Source organism: Zingiber officinale, chromosome 1A (assembly GCF_018446385.1).
Source record: "Zingiber officinale cultivar Zhangliang chromosome 1A, Zo_v1.1, whole genome shotgun sequence".
In the NCBI taxonomy this organism is placed as follows: domain Eukaryota; kingdom Viridiplantae; phylum Streptophyta; class Magnoliopsida; order Zingiberales; family Zingiberaceae; genus Zingiber; species Zingiber officinale.
This window is the reverse complement of record NC_055987.1, coordinates 169731911-169757466: the sequence shown is the minus strand read 5'-3', so window position 1 is coordinate 169757466 and position 25556 is coordinate 169731911. Positions and strand designations below refer to the sequence as shown.

General features: G+C 36.0%; 1 long non-coding RNA gene across 1 annotated transcript; it reads right to left on the bottom strand.

Moving 5' to 3' along the window:
• Window positions 1-16236: 16236 nt before the first annotated feature.
• LOC122012363 lies at window positions 16237-16852 on the bottom strand. Its single transcript, XR_006120199.1, has 3 exons — window positions 16663-16852; window positions 16511-16586; window positions 16237-16291 (listed from the first exon to the last, which is right to left on the bottom strand). It is a non-coding gene; the product is annotated as an uncharacterized LOC122012363 (long non-coding RNA).
• Between the last annotated feature and the right edge of the window lie 8704 nt (window positions 16853-25556).

The following is a 25556-nucleotide window of genomic DNA, read 5'->3' as shown; positions in this document are numbered from 1 at the left end:
AACAGTTAAGCTGGAAACTTTTAACTTTGTAATATTAGACTCCCCCTTAATAAAAGCCCTCCTTTTATTAAATACTTTGAATTTTCCTTTAACTTTAATTACCTACTCTCCCCCTTTGCCATATATCAAAAATAAACCAGTTTGAGAGTAGACAGGGAAAATATTCAAAGAGGGAAAAAGATAAGTTTTCTTCTTAGCAAAACTACTTAGCCTTTTGAATTTTGGATTTCGCCAAATTTGAAAATAGTTAGCTATATTTTTAGCTTTGAAATGATTTGTCTTGAGAAAATGTTTTGCCAAATAGCTAAGTTTAGAGTACAATATAACTAAGTCTAGTTAAAATAGTCTTTTAAAAAAAATAGGAGTACTTGAATTTTCAATAAAAGGATTTGTTTAGAAGTTATAAAATATGAAGTCACTTAATAAAAACTTTTAAACGGTTACAAAAAGTTGACTAGATTTGAAAATAATTGAATATTCACTACATAGATAAGTTTTCTTAAAAACTGTAATTAAGTTTTGAATACCCATTTTGAAGAACATTTGATACTAAGGAAATATTTAGTTTTAGGACAAAGGGAGTAGCAGTAGTTTGTTTTCTAATCCAAGCATGAGTCAAATTAAATTATTGAGTTTAATTTGATCAAGTATCAGAGCCTTTAAAATAATCAGGTAACGTAATTTGATTAGAACCTTAAGTACTATCATGCTTGACCAAAATTAAAACATACTTTTCCCAATTGTCTAACCTTTAGCTACTAGCTGATTGCCTAGAGGGCAGTAGCTTTCACATGGTTAGTCAAGTTAAGTCCTTTTGGTCCAGTTAGACTTGGCTAGAGCTGGAAGACTTGACTTGATTACTCTTTATGATGTGTTTAACGCCCAGACTCATATTGATGCACAAATATAAGCATTCCTGAGTCTAGGCTGTACCCTATGCATCTCACGCCTTTCTAAGTTTTTCAAACACAAGCAAGGTAGACCTAGGTGTTTGTGAGATGCTCTGGTTTTAATCTAGGGGTACATTATGTCTAGGGGGAATACCTAAGCTAAATCCAAATTGAAAAAATCTAACAAAATTGGAGTTTTGAAAACTGTTTCTCCTAGAATTTGAAAAGCAAATGATAACTGAACATTGTCTATTCTACCCAACACATTCCTATTTGTCTTCTAAGTGAGCTAAACTCAAGTTCAGGTAAGGGCTTTGTGAAGATGTCAGCTAGATTGGATTTTGACTCAACATAGTTGAGTGTAATATCACCCTTAGCTACATGATCCCTTACAAAATGGTGCTTCACTTCTATATGTTTAGTCCTTGAGTGATGAATTGGATTTTTCGTTAAATTTATGGAACTTATATTATCAATCGAGATTTTTGTGTTATGATAGTTTAGTTGATAGTCTTTAAGAGTGTGCATCATCCAAAGTAATTGAGATGTGCATTCACCTAAGGCTATATATTCAGCTTCAGTGGTAGATAAAGTAACACAATGTTGCTTTCTACTTGACCAGCTTACTAGGCACTGTCCTAGAAATTGACAACTCCCACTTGTGCTTTTTCTATCTAACTTGCATCCGGCGTAATCCGAGTCAGAATAGCCAAGAAGGTCAAAGGTGCAAGTTCTAGGGTACCAGAGTCCTATGTTTAGAGTACCTTTAATATACCTAAGTATTCTTTTAACATAGGTTAAATGTGACTCTTTTGCACAAGATTGGTATCTTGCGCACATACCAACTGCAAATAATATGTCGGGTCGGCTTGCAGTTAGATAAAGCAGGCTTCCTATGGCACTCCTATAGTACTTTGGATCTACTGGTTTTCCCTCAGGGTCAGAGTCTATGTTACTGTTGGTTGCCATTGGAGTATTTATTATTTTTGAATTTTCCATGCAGAATTTTTTAATTAATTCCTTTGCATATTTAGTTTGATAAATGTATATTCCATCTCTAGTTTGTTTGATTTGTAAACCTAAGAAAAAATTAAGTTCACCAACCATACTCATTTCGAATTCATTTTCCATTAATCTAATAAATTCTTTTAAAAATTTAGAGTTATTTGATCCAAAAATTATATCATCTACATAGATTTGAGCTATGAAGATGTCTTTTTCTACAGTTTTTACAAATAGAGTTGGATCTATTTGACCTTGTTTGAAACCTTTGGATATTAAGTGATTTGATAATCGTTCATACCATGCCCTAGGGGCTTGTTTAAGTCCGTACAAGGCCTTTTTTAACTTAAATACATGATTAGGATATCCTAAGTCCTCAAATCCTGGGGGTTGGCTTACATATACTTCCTCCTTAATAAATCCATTTAAGAATGCTGACTTGACATCCATTTGGTATAGTTTAAATCCTTTGTTTGCTGCATAGGCTAACAACATTCTAATGGATTCGAGTCTAGCTACTGGGGCATAGGTTTCATCATAATCCAAACCTTCAACTTGGCTAAATCCTTTAGCTACAAGCCTAGCCTTATTTCTAATTATTTCGCCTTGATCATCTAGCTTGTTTCTAAATACCCATTTTGTATCGATTATTGATTTATTTGAGGGTTTAGATACAAGTTCCCAGACTTGATTTCTCTCAAATTGGGCTAACTCTTCCTGCATAGCTATGATCCAGTCCGGGTCAGGTAGTGCTTCTTCTATTGTTTTTGGTTCGATTTTAGAGATCAGGGCAATCTGACTGTGGATTCTATAGGAGGATCTAGTTCTGACTCCTAGATTTGGATCACCCAAAATTTGATCAGATGGGTGAGAGGTACTGGCCCTAGTTGGTCTTATAGATGGGTCAGGGGCTGGTTCCTCTGGTTTATTAAGATTTGGTTGAGTTTCATCATCTTCTATATTTCTTGGATCAATATCAACATTCTCATTTATATTTGGTAGCTTATTTTCTTCATCTAATATTATATTAGTTGTTTCTTTAACTTTTAGGGTGTTCTGATTGTAGACTCTATAGGCTCGACTATTTGAGGAGTATCCTAAAAATATTCCTTTGTTAGATTTGGGTGTGAAATTTCTTAAATAATCTTTAGTATTTAAAATGTGAACTTTACATCCAAATATTTTTAAATAATTTAAGTTAGGAATTTTATGATAATATAGTTCATAAGGGGTTTTCTTGTGAAATTTGTTGATCAAAATTCGGTTTTGAATATGATTTGCAGTATTTATTGCTTCTGCCCAAAATTGGTGATTCAAATTATATTCATTTAACATGGTTCTAGCGGCTTCTTGTAGAGTTCTATTTTTACGTTCCACCAGACCATTTTGTTGAGGGGTTCTAGGACATGAAAATTCATGTTGGTATCCATTTATTTTACAAAATTGGGTAAATTTATGATTTTCAAATTCCCCTCCGTGATCACTTCTTATTCTTTTAATTTTAGTATCTTTTTCATTTTCTATTAATTTACAAAAGTTACTAAATATTTCATAGGTTTCATCTTTGGTCTTTAGGAATTTTACCCATGAAAATCTAGAATAGTCATCAATTATTACTAAGCAATACTGGTTCTTGCTTAGTGACTTAGCTCCATGTGAATCAAATAAGTCAAGGTGAAGGAGCTCAAGTAAGGAACTGGTTCTTTCGAGATTTGTTGGTTTGTGTGTTGACTTAGTTTGTTTTCCCTGTTGACAAGCATTACAGATTGAATTTTCAATGAATTTTAGTTTTGGTAAACCTCTAACTAGACCATTATGACTCATTTTTGAAATGAGTCTAGTGTGAGTGTGACATAATCTTCTGTGCCACAAATCAGTTTCCTCTTCTTGTGTTAGAAAGCACTTTGTTGAGGATGTCGGTAGATTAATTGAATACATATTATTCGTCCTAGGTCCCTTAAGTAAGATTTCAGGATTTTCAATGTTTTTAACTAAACACCTGGTTTTGTCAAAAGTTACTAAGTATCCGCTATCACACAATTGACTTATACTTAGTAAATTAAACTTGAAATTTTCAACTAAAAGGACTTTTCGAATAATAAAATCGGAGTTGAGTTCGATATTACCTCTTCCGATTACCTTAAGTTGACCTTCGTTACCGAATGCAACTGATCCTAAGTTCTTGTACGTGAGTTTAGTAAACTTCGACTTATCTCCAGTCATGTGTCTGGAGCAGCCACTATCCAACATCCATTGATCCAATTCCTACATAGGAAGTGGTTGAATTGTTTTAATGGATTGAAGTAAACTTGTTAGAGATAGATTTGCAAGAGTTTTGAATTTTGAAATAATTTTGAGTTTAAAAATAATTTTGAATTTGAGTTTTTAAAATTAAGTTTTAAAATAATTTAAGTTTTTTTTTTTTTTAAATAATTTACTAATGAATGTTATTACTTAGTCATCTCACCCGATCTAAATTTTCAATCAGGGAATCCTATGATTGATGTGAGATGATTTATTGTTGAATTCAGGATTTTGGTTTAACTTGTGTTAGATTCAGGTTTAGCTTTGGGTTCAACAAGTAAGCATTCTTTGGATAAACTTCTGGGCTATGGTGAGTCACAAGGAGCTCATTAAAGTAACCATACCTTCGAGGTTTTCCAAATAGTCCTACCCATTGAACTTAATACCAATCCTTGGTCTAACTAGTCAGGATCCATTTAGGGGTAGCTTCGGTCAGTTCCACTTGGCCAAATGCACCAGGTCGAAGCCATATCTTCCTAGACATGCGATGCCCAAGCTTCCCTAACGTACTATCATCCAAAAATTTCACCAGTACTGTGGTTCAAGTTAACCTTAGTCCGTTTTAAACTAACCTTAATTACCCTGCCGGGTAATCTACTCTTGTTTTACCCATTTCGGGTAGATTAGGTTCAGTTACCCTGCCGGGTAGTTTAGTTGGGGGTGCCAGCGAGTCTGGATCCCTCATCTTTATTTTGAGTTTTACTTTCGAATTTTGAATTTAATTTTGAATTTTGAATTTTGAATTTAATTTTAATTTTGAATTTAAATTTAATTTAAATTTAATTTCGAGTTTTTAAATTTAATTTAATTTTAATTTCAAATTTTAATTTAATTTAATTTTAATTTCAAATTTTAATTTAATTTAATTTTAATTTTGAATTTAAATTTTAAATTCTTATGATTGTTTTTCTTTTTGCTCCCCCTGGATCATGGCCTCGATATGGTCTATCGAGGTAGTATATTTGATCCTTTGGAACCCAGTATTGACCAAGTCCAACTTGATTAACCAAGTTAGACTTGGAGACCCATGCTTGGACTGTTTTATTACTTTGTTTGTTTATTAATGATATATAAGATTTATATTTACTTTTGTAACCCAGCCCAGTTCTGTTGTAGATGGCTCTTTGTGTCCCAAGAATCAAGTCCAAATTCTTGGAGCCCAAAGTAAACCGTTCTAAGGTATTTTCTAAATCTTTAACCCGATTTGTTAGACTTGAATTTTCTTCCTCAAGTTTTTGAACTTGAGTTGGAAATTCAGTCTGACTCTGGTCAGGTAAGGGTTTGGTGTTAGCCACTTCTTTAAGGACACTTACTTCCTTTAGAAGTGACTTAACCTTCAGGTTTGACTTAGCTAATTTGCGCAATAAATAGCTAACTAAAATGTTCAACCGGGAGATACTTACAGCGGGGTCTGGTCCTTCGGAAACGGATACGGATCCGTGGCTTTGCTCGGACTCTGCCTCAGACTCGCTCTCGCATCCGGATTCGACGACTTGGTCCCGGGCCATTAATGCAAGTAGACTCGTTTGTTCGAGCTCGTCGTCGTCGTCCTCCGATGAAGATTCGTCCCATGTTGCCTTAAGGACCTTTTTCCTTCTTTGCTTTTTGACCTCCTTCAGGTTAGGGCAGTTGGTTTTGATGTGCCCTTTTTGGTTACACCCGTAGCATGTAACTTCAAACTTCATCTTTGTATTTTGTGGGCCTTCCTTTGATTTTACTGCCTTCTTCAGATCTCTTTTGTCGAATCCTTTCGTCTTGTAGAGCTTCTTCACGAGGTTTACCAGCTCGGTTGTAATGTCACCTTCTTCATCCTCAGAGTCTGGTTCAGTTTCCGATGCTGGTTCGGATCTCCGTCGTGGTTTTGGTTCCCGGGTTCGGCTTGTACCTGCAACCAACGCAATACCTTTCTCGGTTGGCTGTGCATTAGTCTGCTCATGAAGTTCAAATTCACTAAAAAGTTCATCTAGTTTTAAAGAGGATAGATCCTTGGAAACTTTGTAGGCATCTACCATTGATGCCCACAATGTATTCCTTGGAAACGAGTTTAGGGCATACCTTATTACGTCCCGATTTTCTATCTTCTGGCCAATTCCGTGAAGAGAGTTAAGGATGTCTTGTATTCTTGCGTGAAGAGAACTCGCCGTTTCGCCTTCCTGCATTTTTAGATTATATAATTTATTAAGTAAAAGATCTCTTTTACTTACCTTGGTGTCATCAGTGCCTTCGTGGAGTTCGATGAGCTTTTCCCAGAGCTCCTTTGCAGAGGAAAACGGGCCAACTCTGTTGAGTTCTTCCTTGGTAAGACCACACTGAAGGGTGCAGGTAGCTTTGGCGTCGGCTTCTACTTTTTTTATTATAGGAGCGTCCCACTTCTCGCAGGGTGTGGTTTTGCCGTCGTCATCGACTGGCAGTTTCAGTCCTGTCTTTATGATCATCCATGTTTCAAATTGTATCTTTAGATACGTTTCCATTCTTCCCTTCCAGTAGCCAAAATCCTCTCCGGAGAATAGCGGGGGGCGTACAGTGTTGAAACCCTCTTGTTGGGCCATTTATAATATGTAACAACAAAGAAAGACAGAATATGTTCCAAGACTAAGTCTTGGATTAGTAGTGCTGGAATAAGGAATAATAAAGACGAACTCGAGTGGTGTTGCACCTACTTCGAGCAAAAGTCGATCCGAGGGAAACAACCAAATTAGAATATAGCTTTAAGGCTAAATTCTAATTCGACTCCGAAAACAAAAAAAACTGCGAAAAATTTGTTTTGAAAGGTGGTTGCACCAATTCAAAACGACCCCGCTCTGATACCAATTGTTGGATCGAGATCGCGCTAGAGGGGGGGTGAATAGCGCTCGCGGCTATTTTGTTCGACTATCGGAATTGTAAAACGTTCGTAGAGTAATTAAAGCAGCGGAATAAAAGAAACAAACACAAGAACACAGTCGTTTACTTCGTTCGGAGCCTAGGTCGACTCCTACTCGAAGGCCCGCGATCCTTGATCGCTTTCCGTGGGCAACAACTATAATTTCGTATGGATATTACAGATGAATTACAAAATGTAACTATAATTAAAATTATACCGACAACAGTAGTAGAAGGGAAATCTGAGCTCCGGGTCGTCGGAATATTGCAACAACACTTCGGAAGCAGCACTAGAGCAGACCACAGCAGAATGGAAGCTTGTAAATTCTTGTCCTGAGCTGCTGGTCGAGACCTCTTATAAAGAGGGTTCAAGGCGCCTTACACTGTTCATCAAGGCGCCTTGAACGAGCCGAGTCACCCGCGTGGATCAGCACTGACCTGGTCGAACTCTATCTGGTTCAAGGCGCCTTCATCCTATCCAAGGCGCCTCCAACCTCCGGTCCAAGGCGCCTTGAACTCCATCCAAGGCGCCTCCAGTCAGCTGCGCTGGCCTTTTCCTGGCTCGCACCCGAGGCGCCTCCAAGCTCCATGGAGGCGCCTCGGACACTGTTCATCCGAGTTGTAACTTGCTCCTTTGTTCCTGCAAAATGTGTTAGTCCCAAAACACATACCCTGCAAAACAAAGTTAGCATAGTACACATAAAATAAAGTATAGACAGTCTCCGGACTGTCCGAGTCTGACTTCGGGTTTCCGACCGGAAACCCTAGGTCGACCCGACGCCTACTGTTCCCTCTACGGGGAACGCGTCCTCACCTACTCCACTCAGGAGATTTACCTGTTGCCAGTACGATCCTCCAGATCGACTGGACTTTTGCTCGGCACTCGATGCTTCCGGACTTTCTGCTGAACATCCACTTCACCGGCCAGTTCAGACTTTCACCTGGTTCGCGACACCAGGACTTTCCACCTAGGGTTACCACCCCCTAGGACTTTTGCCTGAAGCCATCGACCTGCCAAGACTTTCCGCATAGGGTTACCACCCCCTATGACCTAGGGTTACCACCCCCTAGGGTTTTACCTTGCCTAACAACAGTTAGGACTTTCCTGAAACACTCAGCAAAAGCTGTCAGATAACAACGCACCTTAACTTTGAATCCTTTGCCATTATCAAAAATAAGGTTCGATCGTCGGATGCTTCCCGCACCAACAGCTTGAACTCTTTTCTACTTCACATCACTATCTCATTATTTAGAATGGGAGTTGATGTCTTTTTGTTCTTATATGGTCTTGATTTTGCATTTGATTGACTGCCTCATATTCTTGTTAAATTTTTTTATGGATTAATGTATTTATTAATCTATCAATTAACGAGCAAATTGTTAACAAACTGAGAATTTATTTAATTTTTTAAAATGTCTCAAACTAATGACAAACCAGCAAGTAATGAAAGGTAGTCCAGATGGTGGTGGATTTAGAAGATGAAAAAGAAGCAATCAAGCCTGTAAAACGAAGAGCATCTTGCAAAAGGTCAAAGGTTTGGGATCACTTTGATTCTTTTACAAATGAAAAAGGTGAGAACAAAACCACTTATAGATATTGTGGAAAAGAGTATTTTTCATCAACTAGAATACATGGGACTAGTGCTTTATTGGGTCATTTGAAAGTATGTGCATCATATCCTCAGAACAAGCCCTCTAATCAAACTCAATTGGCTTTTCAAACTGGAGATGTTAATGAGAACAAACCTAATTTAATTGCTTGGAAATTTGATCAACAAGTAATTAGGAAGGTTTTATGTCACATGATAATTGTTGATGAACTTGCTTTTAAGTTTGTAGAGAGACAAGGGTTTAAGCATTTTATTAATGTTTGTCAACCATCATTTCAGATTCCATCTAGAATCACTATGACTAGGGATTGTTATCAGTTATACTTAGAGGAAAAGGAAAAAGTAAGGGCTGAAATTCAAGAAAATATTGGTAGAATCTGTTTTACTACCGACACTTGGACTTCTTTACAAAAGGTTAATTATGTGTGTCACTGCTCATTTTGTTGATAATGATTGGAGGTTGCAAAAGAGAGTGTTAAGTTTTTCTCCGATGTCAAGTCATAAAGGAAATGATATCGGAAAAGCTTTGGAAATGTGTTTGCTTGAGTGGGGTATTGATAATGTGTTTACAATTACAGTTGACAATGCTAGTTCAAATGATCTAGCGATCACATACTTGAAAGAAAAATTTGCTAATTGGGAAAAATGTATTTTGGGAAGAAAATGGACACATGTTCGTTGTGTTGCACATATTATGAATTTAATTGTTCAAGATGGGTTGAACCACATTGGGAAATCTGTTGAACGTGTTAGGGTTGCAGTTAAATATGTTAGGCAATCCCCAGCAAGAATTAAAAGTTTTAAAAGTTTTGCTGAAATTGAGAAATGCTGTAGCACTAAGAATTTGGTCCTTGATGTCCCTACAAGGTTGAATTCGACCTATTTAATGTTGGAAACAACCCAAGCATATGAAAGAGCTTTTAATAGATTTGATGCTGAGAATTTACATTTTAGGGAAGATCTTGAAAATACCGGGGTGCCTAGAGTAGCGTATTGGAAGAATGTTAGGAGGTTGATTGGTTTTCTTGAACATTTTTATGATCTTACTTTGAAAGTTTCAGGGACAAAGTATGTAACTGCTCATTCTTTTTTGGATGACATTCTTGTATTGCTGTTGTATTGAAAAAATGTCTCAATGAAACAGATGATGTTGGCCTTAAAGACATGACAAAGTTTATGAAAGCAAAGTTTGACAAATATTATGGAGTGATTGAAAAATTGAGCATGTTAGTTGTTACTTCTATGCTTGATCCTAGGAATAAGTTTGAATATCTAGAAGTTTTGTTTACTGATGTGTATGAAAAGGTGGATGGATCATCAATCATTCAAACGGTCAAAGAATCAATGAATGATTTGTATGATGAATATATGAGAATTCATTCTCCACATAATACAACTCATTCATCTACTTATGATCATTCTTCGTCTTCATCATCACTAGGTAAAAGGGTTTCACCAGTAGATATTGAACCTGCAAAAATTTTGAAGGAAAAGTTCAGAAATGAAATGAAAAGGAGAAAGATTAAGAGTGGTGTTAGAGATTCTAAGTCGAAGTTGGATAAGTATTTGAAAGAAGAGATTGAAGTTGATTCTGTCCAGTTTGACATTTTGAATTGGTGGAAAGTTAATAGCCCAAGATTTCCTATTTTGTCTTTGATGGCTCATGATATTATGGCTATTCTAATATCTTCGGTGGCTTCCGAGTCTGTTTTTAGCACAGGTGGAACAGTTTTGGATGCATTTAGGAGTTCTTTAACTCCTAAAATAGTTCAAACATTAATTTACATGCAAGATTGGCTTTGTGCAAGTTCTACCCCAATTGACATTGAAGAAATTTGGGAAGATCTTCAACAAATTGAAGAAGGTTGAAATGTCTTGAATTATTTTTATATTTTCAGTTGTTTTTTATATTTATTAATTGTTACATATTTACATTTGTTTCTTTTTATTTTTCTTTCAATAGAAGAAGAAGGAATAGCTAGTGATGTTACTTGAGCAGAGGCAACTTGATTGTTTACTTATCAATTTCTCTAATTTCAAAGTAAGTATATCAAAAAGTGGAGTTAGTAGCTTTTGAGAATCTACAATTAATTCTTTGAGTTTTGAATGATAAGTTTTCTTTGGCTATTTAATTTGACGATGTAACCATAAATATTGTGTTGATGTGTACATTGTGCAGGATGCTTTTCTCAAAAATGAATCAAATGATGGCTGTGTTTGATTGTTTATGGCTCTCGTGGCCATGACAGCTTTTGGAGACTTAGAATATGAACTTTAATGCCTTTACATTGAAATTTGGATTCTCAAAACTTCTATAATATTATGTTATGTAGTAGAATTTGGATGTTCTCATTTAGATTTAGTTATTGCTACTTTAAGTGAAAATTCTAAAATTTGGGACGTATGAATTATGATTATTCGGTTATTTGGATGTTATTTTGATGTGTAGACTGTGTATGTGCATTGAAGTATTGGATTTGAGAAAGATGATTGAAGTTGTATTATGTTATATATGTGCTCTTTGTAGATTGTGTTAGCTAAGTCTTGGAACTTTAAATTTGTATAGTACTGGATTTGAGAAAGATGAAGTTGTATTACGTTATGTATGCTCTGCGTAACTATGTATACGTTAGCTTGGAACTTTCAATTTGTGTAGTACTAGATTGGATAAAGATGAAATTGTATTATGTTATATTACTTATGTATGTGCTATGTGTATGTTAGGTTGGAACTTTGAATTTGTGTAAATATAATATGGAATGTGGATTGGCTTCTAACTTATGGATCTATAATAAAAAAGTAAAAATCTTAAATAAAAAAAAATTGGGTTAAATGGTACCTGAACCGAATAACTCGAATTAATTTTGGATGACTCGGTTTGGTTGACAATTAATTCGGTTTGGTTCTTTGTTGGATTTAAAAATTTACAATAACTGAATAACCCGAACCAAATAAACCAAATAACCCGAACCGAACCGAATGAACACCCTAGGCTTCAGTAAAATTTTGTTAACCAGGTCGCTTCTACTAGTTGCATCCACTATGTTTTTATCCATCAACAATAATCTTTCATAAAAATACTAGATAAGCAGCTAATCGTTGATATGATGTTGGGGATAACTAAAAATAAAGTTTCTTGAATCTCTTTCAATATTCATGTAATGACTCTTTCGTAAATTGTTGAATGCCGCAAATATTCTTTCATATAGCAGCGGTCCTATAGGTAGGAAAGAATTTTTCCAAGAATAATCTTTTCATGTTGTACCTGCTAGTAATAGAACCAGAGGGAAGATAATATAATCAATCATTTACTACATCCTCTAGTGAAAATGGAAATGCTCTGAGTTTGATGTCTTCTTATGATATGTCATGCGGTTTTTATAGTTGAACACACCACATGAAATTCCAACATATGCCTATTGGAATCCTTGGTACTAAGAACATGGTATTGTTGAAGGTAGTATCAGAATCAAACCTATGCTATAATGTTGTCAATGGTTTGGAGTTAAGTCCTACTGTGATCTAATGGATTGATCAAGTGTGTAGGTAGTTCAATCTGGAAAGTTCTAGTAGGTCAGCTAGACCAAATACTAGGTAAAGGAAGTCTTGACAAATCAAGGACACCATGCAAGAAGTCTAGATAGGTGCGTGGACTGATCATCTAGCACGATTGACTCGATGGGGTCAACGGGGATCGGATATCGAGTCAGGAGAAAGTCTTGGTAGGTCAATGATCGGATGCTGAGCAGAGGAAGCACAAATAAGTCTGAAGGACTGAATATTTGGCAAGTAAGTTGAGATAAACTCATGGAGTGGAGTGATTCTTCAGAAAATATGAAGGTAAGGACAAGTACTCATTATTGGGGCAACCTTAGGAGTTGATCCAACTAAAGAAACAAATAGAAGTTTCTAAGTTGAGATCAGACAATCCTAATTGTCAGACTTATTCATGCATATTATATCTAATTTTGTTTTGCAAAATCATTATTTTTATTATTACTGTGTTAACTTTGTTTTTCATAAAATAAAGGCTTAGGTTAAACAAAAGGTTTGATTGACCAAATATGGTGGTTCAGTTGATCGATCCGGGCGGATATGCACAGATAAGGTCAAGATCCAATAAAAGAGGAAATAGAGGTTCAGTCGATTGAATAGGATGATCAATTGATCAAACAAAATATGGAAATTATAAATGGATATGATTGGATCATGTCGTAAAGAAAACCCTAGGGTTTCAATTGCATGAACAGGGTTCAATTGACCAGAAAAGCGAGATTAGCGAGATTGATTAGATCAAATAAGCAAACAAGGAAAGGAGTGGGGACCAGTTGCTTGGTAGAGGTTTAGTTGATTGGATGAAGCCTATAAAAGAAGCCTCATGATCCAAGGCTCAGTACTTTAATCAAATTTCTTAATGCTATTTTAATCAAATTTCTTAATGTTCTATTCTACCTCTGCAAATTTGTTCATGCAAGTACTACTACTATGACACTGAGAGGCTCTCCGACAACCTATGCCTAATTTCTATCTCTGTGTTATCAGTATATTCTTTCTATTACTTACATTTGCATTTAAGGGGATAGTAGCATATTACTATCTTCCTCAACTCTTGTACGAGTTTTCCTCCGAAAGTTTTCAGAATGGAGAACTTTAGTGGATTGACCATTGTAAAATGATCTAGGATTGTTGGCCTTGGATTAATAGTCATTGGACTATAAACCAAATAAAAAACACTTTGTGTTTTTGCTTTTATTAATTTCGCTATAACTTTGTTTTGATTTACAAAAAGAAAAGTTTTAAATGCACACAATTCACCCCCCCCCCCCTCGTCTCTTTCAATCAAACAATTAGTACCAGAGCCAAATTGCTCTAAAATAATTTAATCACTTTTTCCAGTTTTGAAAGATCTTCTTTCTTTTCTTTAAGTAACTAGCAAATTTTCTTTTTTATAGAATAAATTTTTTCCGCACTACTTACCTAAAACCATAAAAAGTCTTAGAATTTCTTTTAGATTTTTATATTGCAAGAATATCAATGTCTCATCAAGAAGAGTATAGCACCATCTGCCCTTCATTCTTCAATGGAGAAGATTTCAGCTATTAGAAATGACCAATGGAATGCTTTCTCAAAATCGACATCAAGATGTGGTTCAATATCAAGAAAAGATACATAACAATAATGAACAACCTCATAGAACAACTAGATATGAAGAAATGTAATTCGGACATAAAGAAGAAGGTACAAATCAACTATAATACGGACTAAGGAAGAACTCAACCGAGTCGGACCATTCAAAAACTCCAAGGAATTGTGGGGCAAACTAGTCAAGCTTCACGAGGGAATGAATGACTCGAAGGTAACGAAACTTGATTTGTTATCAAATAAATTATTTAATTGTAAGATGAAGGATGGAGAGACCGCAAGTCAATTGCATTATAGGATAAATGATATCCTAAATAGGCTCCACCTAATTGACCAAAGGCTAGAAAATAGGGGCATCATAAGGTACATGCTTAAAGCTTTCGCTCAAAACTCAATGTGGAGGTCATCTATGGTAAATGCATATAAAGTTTCTAAGGATTTTTTCATAATTAAATTAGATCAAATGTTTTGTGAATTAGAGTTACATAAGAAGGCTAACTCGAGTCAAACTGAGCAGGGTATTGCCTTATTTGTAGGATAAAATAGAAGCAAGGAAGTCAAGTCCAAATCTCGACCGAAGCAAGAATCTAAAGATAAATCAGACTCAAAGTTGAACGATGAAGAAGAAATAGTGAACATGGTCCAGAAAATATTCACTAAGAAGAAAAAATTCTTTAATAGGGGCCTCTAAAAGATGGTACAAAACAATCCGGGCAAACTAAAATTGGAGGTAACATACTACAATGCACTGCCAAAGGCAACCACAAGTCCGAGTGCCCTAACCTAAAGGAGACATCCAAGAAATCAAGAAGGAAGAAGATATTAAAGGTCACTTGGAATGAGTCATCTTTAGAGGGGTCGGATATGGAAGAATCAAAGCAAACGAGCTTCATGTGTCATGCCCCGGAGGAGTTCCTGTCCGAAGAAATTTCGGCAGCATCTCCCCTGTACGGCGGACAATCTGAAACTTTTCTACATCTCAAATACCTCAGCCACAGGCGGCTAGAATAATAACAATAAATAAAAACAAACACCACGCAGTTAATAATAGTAATCAATAACAATAGGACTCTGACTCGAAATCCACCCTACTCCACTACACTCGTAAAGCTCAAATCCAACGAACTCACCTCTTCTGCCGTCCAGGCAGGCACGTAGTAGAATGAAATCCAATATCATATCAAAAATCCATCAAAAGGTATCACTCCATACAATATCCATAGGAAAAATCCAAAGACAATACTAAAACAAAGTCTGATATAGAAAAAGGCCAACATAAAACAAATAACGAACTAGTAGAGAACTGGCTCTACGTGCAGATGGGGGGCCAGCGACTGGAACTGCTCCGGACAGCTTCAACCTGAAAATATCAACAATGGAGGCGGGGTGAGTCCAACACTCAGTAGGTACAACTGATATGCATAATAAAACAAATAACAGACAACACTAATCATGCGTACAGTCTCCTGAATACGAGAAGGAATAAATGCAACTGGAACTAAATCAGGAAATAACTGTACTAACCGGGATCAAGGTACAAAGATAACAGGTCGTCAGACCGAAGAAATCATAATCCTGTATGCATGTCAATCAAATGCATCCATACAAATGCAGCATATAAGTGCAGCAATCACAAACAATAAAATGCAATAAATGCATATGGTGACCGTGCACTCGGACATCACTGCTTCTGACAGTGACTGAGTGGACGGAATGCTGTCGGAGTACTCCTGTCCTCTGTCCCCAAATCATAAATGGGGGAGCTCAATGCTCTCATCTCCCGGTACACAATGACGGGGAGGATATCTCTGCCGGCTACCACGCTGAGTCTCCTGACCAACGGAGCCAAACAGAGTCCACCATCTGCCGGCTACCACGCTGCTACACTAAATGCCAACGGAGCCAAACAGAGCGGAACTGACTGCCGGCTACCACGCTGAGTCCTCAGACCAACGGAGCCAAACAACATAACCGCCACACACCTGCCTGATATACCACTAATCCATGGGTGGTGGTGGTGTGTGCAGTACATGTAACTGGCGATGGGCTCAACCATAGTGGAGCCGACAATCGCACAGCATGCAAACATGATGCATGATACTAAGCATGACAATCTCATGAATAGCATAGCAAGATCCATACATAAATAAAAGGTGTACCACAAGTCAATGTATCGGATGGAAGGTACACAAACAGATAAGGAATCATATAAACCCTAGGTCCTGAACATGATGTATTACATGGTTGGGTCACTACCGAAAGCATGTATGGTCAGGTCAATAATAACATGCAGTGCATAATAAATAAACAAACAACATGTAACAGATCATGTAGTGACCAACCGCATCAAATGGAAAACACAATTCTTGTTATATGTTAAACACTTTATTATGCATATCAAAAGACATAAGTCAAAGTACCCGCCTCCGAAAAATAGAAAGGTCCGATCTGACTCCGAGATACTCGTCTCGCGTCAAAGTCCTGTGTTAAATCGCACAGTTTAGCTAATTTAATTATAAACAAATAGCTAAACTAATTTCTAATCCACTGACTAGTTAGGGTTAGTTTCATAAACCCCAATCACACAGTTATACAACTTATAAACCTAAATCACCCTATAACCAAATTAATTATGTATCAAGTTGTACCTAGAACATGTATAAAAAATGTGTCAACTAAATCCATAAACCAAATACTTACCTTACCGCTGCGGGATGGGGTTGCTGCCAAAAATCAAAAACACCCCACAATACACCAAACCTCACCAATCCGTGACCTAGATTAGAAGCAAAGAAAAACATGAACTGAGATCTAGCCACAAACCTAATTCCACAGCTAGGTATGGCCCTTACCTTCCCAATTCTGCTAGGGCAGATCACAATGAAGACAGAACCACTGTGAAAAGCAAAACTAGGGCACAACTCCTTGTCTTCGGCACTGTCAAACAGAGACACCAGAAGAGAAATTCCGGCCAGCGCTCAGGGACCCAACCTAGGGTTCGGATGCTCGATTTTCGGCGGCTCCAGGTGTCCGCGAGAAGAGGAAGGGAGGCTCTATGAGTTGCAGCGGTGGCGCTGGAAACTCCACAGCAAGGGCTACGGCAGACGAGGCTTCGGCTGGACAGAGGAGAGAAGAATCAGCGTCACTGGAGTCGGGGCAGAGGCTAGGGCACCGGCGATTGGGGTCGGCGTCGGCTTCTGTGGTCGGCGTCGGGTGGCTAGGGCAGGCGGTCGAGCGGCGGTGCTAGGGCTGAGAATGCTGTCGTCGTGAGGGGCATGGGATGAGGAAGAAGAGGAGAGAACCGCCGAGTAGCCGGCGGTTAAGGCTCCTTTTGGCGTCGGTTCGGGAGTGAGGGAGAGGAGAGGCGCGCGGGGATGTTTCGGCGAGAAAGAAAACAGAATGAGAAATAAGAAAAAAAGAAAAAGAATTTAAAAAAAGAAAAGGAAAAATCAACTTTTCCTCATTTAAACGGGGTAACCTAAACAGGCTTTTCCGGGCCCCGTTTTTATCTCCGTTAACTCGTCCGTACGAGCTCCGAAAAATTCCCGAAAAATGTCCAAAAATTCCGGAAAATTCCCTTATTAATACTCGCCTATTTTTCGGTATTTTACATCATGTCACTTATGGCAAGAGAGGATATATCCGAGTCTGAGCCCGACTCTGAGTTTGAGTCAAGCTAAGGAACTAAGTATGAATCTAAGTCGAGCCACATATCCATATCCAGTTCAGACAATCAAGATGAGGTAACCTCTCTAATAGTAAATAAAAATTTTAAAATAATTGCATGCCTAACTAGGAAATTAGCTAAATTCGAGGATCAGGTTAAATTGCTCCTTAAGGAAGTCAAAAACCTTAAGGAACAAGTCATCTAGAATCCCTCAACTAACCATGTTCAAGATGGAAACTCAAATCAAGTTGCAAGAGTTGAGAAATAAAATTTCATCTTGAAAGGTCAATTAGAGGGACTCAAGGAAACATTGAAAATGTTCAACTTAGACTCCAAGTATTTGAACATGATACTTGGGTCTCAATGAGCCATGTATAAAAATCTGGACTTGGATACAAAGCTAATACAATAAACAGATCCTACTTGTCATTACTTATTCAAAATAGCAAAAATTAAGTTCAAGCTTGAGTCCCCAAAGCATGTTTAGTTAACAAAATTGGACCAAATCAATATTGGATCTCTAAGAATCAGATTCATTACCTAGTTAAACCTTATTTAAGATATGATTCAGGAGGAACCAATAGAAAAATTATTTTTTCCCTTAAATAAAATTGCATGATTATTTGATTTACTATTTTATTTATGCATGCCTAGTTTCTTTTTTTGCTTAATTTAGAACTGTTAGTTAGGAAAAAAGTATAAGTAACATTGACAATCTAGCATCAGAATATGTTGGGATGATAGTAGGCTAAGAAATCTATGTCGAATGCATGTCAAGGTTGAATCATATGTGTTCTACTTGTGTACTAGGATTAGTGGATCTAGTTGATGCTCTTCTAGTCAAACATGAGCTAGTTAGACCAAATCTTACTATTAAGTTCTTTAGATTGGTTGTTTTGGGGAAGTTTTGTCTTAGACATGTGGTTATTTAATGATGTTTATTGTAATTCACTACAATTTGGAAGCTTACTCTATAAACTTTTTTTTGATAAATCCAAAACTAAGTTTGAATCTAACACACGATTAACCAACCTTTTTCAATATACAAATCAATTCAAAATAAAATTAATTTAAACAAATTTTAATTTAACTCAATAAAATTAATATAAAATTTTTAAATTTAATTCAATAAAATTTATTTTTTAAAAAAATAATAATTTAGCTTAATAAAAATAATTTAAACCATTTTAATTCAATTAATAATCAAAATAAAATTAATTAAAATAATTAAATTTAACTCAGTCAAATTAATTAAACAATTTTAATTCAATTAATAATCAAAATAAAATTAATTTAAGCAAATTTAATTCAAGTAATCCAAATTTAATAAAAAAATTCTAACTTAAGTCTAAATTTAATTAAAAATTCTAACTTAAATAATTCAAATCAAATTAAAAATTCTAAGACAAATAATCCATATTTAAAAATTTTAAAATTAAATAACAAATCAATTAATCAAGAAAAATCCTTAATTAACTAATTCAAATACTATCATTCTAATTTATTTAGTCTAGACAATATCAAATCAATCTAAAGTCTTAATAAGATAAAATTAATTTGAATAAATCTGATTTAATCTAAAATTAATTAAGAAACTACCTAAAATAAATCATACTAATCAATTGAATTAAGCATCTCACACAACTATAAGGTTATCATGTGTTAAAAACCTAGAAAGGGTGAGATGAATAAGGTAAATTAAGTCCACTAAAATAACACTTTAGTTAAAACTCCAACTTTATGTGTAGAACCCCAAAGGTATGGACTAATGGATCCTAGACAATGAATGCTCCACATATATGACTGGAGATCAACATAAATTTTTAAAAATAAAATTCAAGAAATTAGGGTCAGTAGAATTTAGAAAATAATAGTGAACTGAAGGTAATTAGAATAGGTAATATTGAATTAAAGTCAAATTTGTTAATTAGAAAAGTTTTACTTGTTGAAAATTTTGACTTAATCTACTTAGCATTAGTTAACTAGATGATGCTTATTTTGTAGTTAAGTTCTTATCTTCTGAATGTTTAATAAATCACATTGAATATCCTAATATAATGCTTAAGGGATTTAGGCATATGACTTCTTCAGACCCCGTAGTGTTGCTATAGACGGGGTGCCAGTAGCTCAAAAGTCAGGCCTACTGCCCAAGCACTTCATATTTTGGCTACTTGCTCATGGAAGATTGAGATAGACTACAGATAGGATGCCCTATGAGCCTTGCAAAGTCTGCTCACTATGTAGACAGAATGATGAGACCAATGCACACATTTTCTTCCACTACGCCGTCATTAGGCTACTTTGAGACAAGATGCTGAGATGGCTTGCCATCTGATAGAAAATTTACACAGCAGGGAGGTTACTCTGAGTGTTTCTAGGATAATACCGAGGCAAAGGACGGCTAACGAAGGCTCGTTACCTAGCAGTCACTTGCTTGATTTTTCTTTTACGGCAAACTCAAAATAGATGTCGTTTTGAAGGTGATGTGCCTAGTGTTGAGAGGATGTACCTCAAAGTGCAGACTCATGTCTACCATTTTGTAGACATTTGGAACTTGTACAATTTCTTTTTGTATATATTTATTTACCGTTTCCCAAAACAAAGAAGATAATATGGGAATGAAACAAATTAAATTGCATCAATTGAAATAGAGACAATGTAATAGGAGTTAAATCAAACACATTCCATTCAAACAAGCTAAATGAAACCAACTAAAGGATTAACACAATTCTTGTTCAAATCTACTCAAATCTATAGAGAACCAACATCAAAGGATGTTATGGGAGGATGGATGGTCGTGGATGGAGTTTGGAATCCCAAACCTCCGGGAGAGATGGATTGTCAGGGGTAGGCTCGGTGAGTGAAGATGACAACGAAAATCTCCTATCATCTCTTCTCCTCGATGGATGGAGGAAGATGGTGCGGAGCTTGGAGTCCCATGTGGATGAAGATGGAGGCAACAACATCCATCGATGGAGAAAGGAATCCCCTTCCTTGAAGCTTCGGTGAGGATGGAGATGGCCAGAGGAATCCCTCCGACTTGCTGTGGATGATGAACCGCTTGAAGATGGAGATTCACCCATGGATGAGTTGAGGAAGAGGATGGAGATGGTGGCTCTCTACATTGGAGATCTGCCCTCCTTCATGAATAGATATTCCCTTTATACCTATTGGGCAATCTGTTGTTAGAGATAAAAGGGAAGTTTAGATGAATTGAAATTACGCAAAATCAATTCTAACTTATATGTCAAGATGACCTAAGCAGATAATCTTATGTTGTTGCCCATGAAAGTCAAGCCGAGCTGTTAGGTTGTCTGGAAGATGACTGCTTACTGTCAATGGAGATTGCCAAGTGCAAACTATCCTGTGTAGACTCCTAAGTGGACGCCAAGTCGAAAGATGCTGAGCGGAGTCAGGAAACTGAATCGCTATGTCGGGAGATGCCGAGAGGAGTTGGGAAGCCGAGTTACCGAGTCGAGAGATGCCAAGAGGAGTTAAGAAGCCAATTTATGAGACAGAGTTGTTGATCGGAAGATGCTGAAGCCTGCTTTCAAGCAATTTTCTTGAAACAGATTCACCCCACTTCCGGCTATGCTTCGAGATTCTCTCGGGTCATCTGTTTTTCAAGATACAATGGCAGAACTAACACATAGCCAAGAACTGGTTGTTCTGGCGAACTGAGAATGCACCCAAGTGTTATAACGAATAGTTTAACTGAGCGGATGCACGACTGAGAGGAAAGAATCAGAGAACGAAGGTGGAGCAATTCTTTTATTATTGCTTTCGCTTCTTTGTTTGCTCAAGATCAAGTCTTTTTATATAGAAAGGCTCACTCCTGGTTGTAATGAATGACAGAGCTATGGCCATTCAATACTGGGTTTAATGTCGGTCATTATTGCCGAGGCGTTACAAAATCATCAATAATGGATTTAATGTCATCCATTATTGCTGAGACGTTACAGAATCTTTATTAATAGATTTAATGTTAGCCATTATTGCCGAGACATTACAAAATCACCATTAATAGATTTACTAGTTTTAATGTCAGTTATTATTATTGAGACGTTACAGAATCACCATTAATGGGTTTAATATTTTCATTACACTCTTAAGCAAGTAACAAAGAGATATTCATATGGTAAAATATTAGTTCATTCACTTGAGCAAATTCTTCCTCGATCGGTCTGACATTCGACACGCGCATGTCATGCTCGCACACTAGTCATTCTTCCTCGATCGGTCTGACATTCGACACGTGCATGTCATGCTCGCACACTAGTCATTCTTCCTCGATCGGTCCGACATTCGACGTGAGCAGGTTATGCTCGCACACTAGTCAACTTGGCTCAGTGCAAATCTGAACCCTAGATTTGCACCCCCTGCGCATCCACGCGTGAGAGAGAGTCTCTCCCCATGCATATGTTCACAGCATTAATGCATGTGTCATAAGCTAAAACAACAATAAAGCCAAGAGACTTCTAATGTGGGACTAAAAACTCATGCACAATACAGTCTCTTCTTTTCCACCTCTTTGTTCCATTCATATTTCCTACAATACCATGTGTGACACGGCCATGCATGGATGCCTCCGTGGGAATCTTTTTCTCTTGAAAATGAGGACCAGCAAGGGACACGACTAGAAATGGTTGATGTTCACATTGAAATGATATGAATACAAAACAATACCCTTTTTCTCGTACAACATGATACAAATACGAACTTAAGCATACTAGCTAGAAGATCTAAAATGTCAAGTATGAATGCCAAATAGTATGTCAAAAATATTGGTTATCAGAGACTGATATGCGTATGAAGCTCCTGAGCACAAAGCCTTTAAAAGGAAGTGTTTGCTTAAAATGAAATGAAACAAAAGGAAAAATCGAAAAAAAAAAAAAAAAGAGAGAGAGGAAGTTATATTGAGCAGTACCCCTCTAGAGTTTATTTGTTAAGAATTTTCAATGGACAAATCACTAGATTTACCTTTTTGTGAGCTAGGTTGAACACAAACTTATGGTAGGATGACCAAACACTAAATCAATACTCATGAAAAAATAAATTAGGTTAACAAAAAAAATTGGATAGGATGACTTAATAGATCGATCTGAGATGAACAGATCTATTGATAATTCAAAATCGAAAAGTTATATAGGAGCTCCCCAAATGTTTGGTTGACCAATAACAAATATTTAGTTGACAACGACAAAGGTTTGGATAACACACCATAGAAAGTGATCCTACAAGTACATTTTTAGCCTCGAACCTTTGTAAAAGCACTTGATAATTTGAAATTGACTTTTTATTAAACCCCAAAATCTTTTGATCTAGAACTTCACTTGAACATAGATAATTTCTCAATACTTCTTGATAACTAGACTGACACAATGCTAATGGAAGTATGCCAAGGCTTCTAAAATGGGCTCTAACCTATGGACATTATTCACATTCAGTTACATTCTTCTCAGATTATATATGTAGTTTTTAGGCCTTCAAGTTCACTTCAAGCTTGAAGGAATTCTTTAAGATCATAGTCCAACTTCCTAGCTTGAACTATGTCAACTAACATACTTCTATATCATTAAAAACAAACCACTTACTTTAACTTATTTTATCAAACATCAACACTAGTGAAGGACTAACAGTGGATGAGCTACTTAGGACTTAACTTTGTCAATCAACTCTGATCTGGGAGCTTCGGGACAACATATGGGGCTTGTAAATTGACTAAAGATGACTTCTCATCTTGTTTCAATTGACTTGGAGGAATTTAATTGACTGATTAGGGAATTGTTATTTATGTTTGGGCTGAGTGGATTAGACAGTTGATTGCCCACTTGGTAGTCAAATTAAGAAGTACCCATCGGTGTCCAATGCTCATTTTTGTGAGTTGAAGTTGTCGAGTTTAGATTGGTAGTTAAGTGGAGATATTGAGAATGTATCTCTTGGAATTGAAAATTTATAAACTCTTAGAGAATTTAGGACATTTAATCCTTCTTATTCTAAATCACTTTACCCATTCTAAGAGCATGGATCGAGATTGAAGGACTTCAACTCTCTAGTTCTTGGTAATTTACTCTTCTCCCTTATGCTTTCATTTACATCTTAGAGAGAGGAATATTATTATTGAAATCGTAGTTAGGGTCAAGCATGGAAAGCCCAGGTGTGGTTAGGGTCAAACATGAAACGATTGTGAAGGTGGTAATAGTAAAACTATCTAGGATGACCTAATAATGCATTATAGGGAAGTATGAATGAGAGTCAGAATCCTTACAGGCATGTTGCGTATGTTTATATATATATATATATATATATTTCTTATCTTTACTTTTATATATACTTGACACGGTTCAATCATGTCCCTGCACCTTGCGGCTAATATAATATTAAATTGTTTATATTTGTGTGAGGATCCAATCAAAGAACAAGGCGTAATCTATTCACTCTCTTGGTATGAAAAGTATAATTATAGAAGGATATTTTTCCTTTGCTAACAAAAATTGATACTGAATTGCATGCAAATTACATCAAATATCAAAGTCAGTTACTTTAAAAGCTTTTCAATTTGATATGCATCATATGATTAGCACCATTAGATTGATGAACGACCAAGAGAAATCAAAATCCACCATGAACCCAAAGATCTACAGCTTCAACTAAATTATGATTTGTCAAAAGTAGAAGCTTTTTCATTCAATCCATCCATCAACATGGCAAACTAGTTTAAATTATTAATAAAGCTTGAATATTGATGAACGCAAAAATTAAACTGGGTTTCCATAAAAGTATTTACATTAGTTCATGATATTTAGAGGCTTAATGATGATTCATAATTGTTTTTTTTCTTTGACATTCTTCTAAGTACTCATGCTTGACACAATCAAAGTCAAAGTTGTAGTGCTAAGAATAACACCAAAGCAGATGGCATAGAAATATAAGACACCAACAACAACTACCATAATAGAAAATTGTTTCCCTTTTGAAAGTCAATAGGATGCGTAGCAAAGATCACTATTGAAGAAGACATAACTAATTGATAAGGCCATAAGCAATTGTGAGATTTGAACTAAATGAGTATTAAGAATATTAATTAAATGCCAAGTCAGTTAATGAAGGGAAAAACTAGAATGCAAAGTTACGTGAAATACAAAGGTAGGTGTTAAGTTAACATAAAAATAAAGGGTAAAAATCAAACGGACGCTCCTTATTTTTGGAATCATCAAAATGATATCCCACTTTGATTTTTTATTAAAAGGAAGTCTCATCGTCAAAAACAATTACCCAACTATCTTCCACTACACTATTTTTATTATTATCTCTCGTCTATATTTTCCAACTAAATCTTGAATCGGAGATGTATTGTATCAGCTACGATTTCATAGTTGTTACAATTAAGTTGTCACGTAGTTGTAGCGGCTACGTTTTCATTAGTTGTAATACGGTTGTAGTAGCTATGCAATCGTAGCTACTACAACATAAATGTTAAGTAAGATTTGAGAAGTTATAACTTTTGATTTTGGTTGAATCTTAGGACATATAATATATCTAATCAAAATTCGTTCATATATCTACATTTTTTAATGAGTGTAACCTCTAACAACCCAGTCTTAGGTCCATAAAATATTATTTAATGTCTTTTCATAGGCTTCGAAGAATGTTATCATCTTGATTAAGGTTATTTTTCATGTTGTACTTGTAACAACTACGAAATTGTAGATGCTACAACTATAAGCTACAATTATTATAGTTGTAACAGCTACCAAATTGTAGCTGTTAGAATTATTGTATCAGCTACGAAATTATAGCTGTTACAACTATAAGTTACAACTGTTGTAGTTATAGAAGTTACAAAACTATAATTGCAACAATATGTGTAACAACTATAGTTTCGTAGTAGTTTCATAGCTACTACAATGCATCCAACCAGATTAAGATTTAGGTGGGAGATATATGTGGAATAAAAATGAGAACAAAACTGAAGGATAGTTGTGTCATTTTATATAGGGGTAAGGCACCTTGATAAAAATTTAAAGTGGGGATCCCTTTTGACGATTTGGAAAAAAAATTGTACTAAAGTGTTAGTGC